Genomic DNA, 2,185 nt, shown 5'->3' with positions numbered 1-2,185 from the left:
AAACAACACACTGTGAGAAGTATCCCAGGATTTTCAGCTATTTTATACACTGTCAGAAAATGGCAGTTTGTGTACACAGTTGAAGAAAAGGGAAGTAACTTCCAGAGGCACAGCCTGACTGTTTGCCAGGGTATTTTTATTTTTTTTTCCACTTCCCAGTGATAAGAGGGCATCTTTTGCAGGCTCCAAAACATAAGGAGCAGAAAGGAAGTTGTGGATATTTAACATAACCACCAAACCAGTCACCTCAAAAAAAAAATAAAATAAAATCCACCAGGGACTGCCTCTCTTCATTTCAAAGATTTGAGCTGACATTCTGGCCTGGTGAGTTAGCCAGTGCATCTAATTTGGGGGAATTAAGCACAGAGTGAGGTAACCAATTAAAAACTGATCCTGCAGAGCAAACTTCATCATGTCCATTAATCACAGAGCCTGGGTAAAGAAAGCACGTCTCTTGCTGAAATACACATCTCGTTTCACATGTCCCCCAGCACAGAAATACAGACCTAAGCAGGACCCGATTCAGTACATGCTCTCATTGCACTTTGCAGGAACACTTGCTGCTGTATGTTCCTGAACAGGAGCCCACCTTGCCAGCTGGCAGGCTTCTCCCTTCCTATGGCCTTTTCAGGGCATCAGAGCTGCCAAATCAGCGGTTCATTCATCTGTATTTATGGTGTATTCTCTCACCCTAATACAAACACAAAATTAATACAAATCCACATCGCTTGTGTGACTACATTTTGCCTACTTTCCACAACAGCACATTGCCAGGACTTTAATGTCAAAAGCAAATTCAGCTCAGACCCCATTTAGAAACTACTTCTGCTGACAAAATCAGCTCCCCCCCTAAAATCTCTGAGAAATCTGCAGAACTGGGTACTTCAGCTATTCTTGCTGTTCTGCACCCCCCTTCCCAGTGTGACCAGACCAGCAGCCAGCCACTGGTTTGCTACTTGTTGCTGTGAACAAACAGCTCAGCTTTTCACCACATCTTCAGCTGTGAAGGTAAAAATAGAGCAGGCAGTAACTCTCAGCCTGCACCTCATCACACTGCTTGTTTTGCATTCTAATGTCAGCCTCTCCAGCTCAGAACTCTCATTGTTTCCCGAATTCTATTGTTTCGGTTTTACTTCAGCCAAGCATGCATCATCTTCTGCTAACCTCAAATACCATTTTAAAATTAGATAGGTTTGGTGGTGGCACGCCTTTCAATTTATACCAGGAAGGAAGGAAGGAGCCAACGGGGCATTGCTGCATGCATTTCTAGTGATGTATCTCATGTCACTGCCCTGCAAAAACAAAACTTGCTCTTATTTGAGAATTGTTCTTCTATGAGGATTCTTTGCAGTGCACTACAAGGAATTATTCAACATAATTCTGGCAAGGCATGTTGCTTATTAAATATTAGCCTGATCAAATTGTGAATTCATCTGAAATATGAATTTTAACACTGTTAACAGAGGTTTTTATGTGAAAAATATGCTAATTCTGAGAACAGCTCCAGTCAAACCTTGTTAATTATATCCTCAACAGCAGCACAAACAATTACTGTATCTCTGTCATTCTCACAGAAGACTTGATAGGAGTTGCTGGAGTGAGGTATGCCATCAGAACGTGATGACTTCACAGAACACACTCACTGGAGAACGTTTATTAGTATAACTAGGAATCATCATCAAAACAAAACTCACCACTTCTGGTAAATGCAAGCAAGGCATTATGCCTGCAGTTTTTGCTTACTTGTAGCATTTCTTAATTCGCAACAGATCTCACAGTTAATTATGGAAGCGACAAACCAGCGCAGCAGAGATGTAAAATGGCCAGCTGGCATTTCAACACACCTGCACTTCATATTAATGAACCCACGTATCTCAGACTGCCTTACAAACCATACACGTGGGAATCACTTCATCCACACCACTCATGAGGAAAGGCATGTTTTCCCATTTATTCGTGCTGCAGATAAAAATATTTAGCAGACTATAAACTAAGTTTGTTACATAAAAGCCTGAGTCCCCCCTTGAGAGATTTTCAAGTCACTGTGAAGATCCATAGGCCTTATAACCAAAAGCCAAGCCAACAAGACTAAAGCCTTTGGTTTGGAAGTACTTTGTGTTAGGGTATTTGAACAAAGATTCCCAATCTGAAAGAAAAACATAGGGAGGGGACTCAAAAAGGAAAA

The 2,185-nt window shown here is 41.4% G+C and overlaps 1 long non-coding RNA gene across 1 annotated transcript in view; it reads right to left on the bottom strand.

The window, feature by feature from the left end:
- Nucleotides 1-2,185, bottom strand: part of LOC116217213 — a 4,988-nt gene that overhangs the window by 1,005 nt on the left and 1,798 nt on the right. The window lies entirely within an intron of this gene.

The sequence above is a fragment of the Meleagris gallopavo genome, chromosome 15 (genome assembly GCF_000146605.3).
Source record: "Meleagris gallopavo isolate NT-WF06-2002-E0010 breed Aviagen turkey brand Nicholas breeding stock chromosome 15, Turkey_5.1, whole genome shotgun sequence".
NCBI lineage: Eukaryota > Metazoa > Chordata > Aves > Galliformes > Phasianidae > Meleagris > Meleagris gallopavo.
This window is presented reverse-complemented; position numbering and strand designations above follow the sequence as displayed.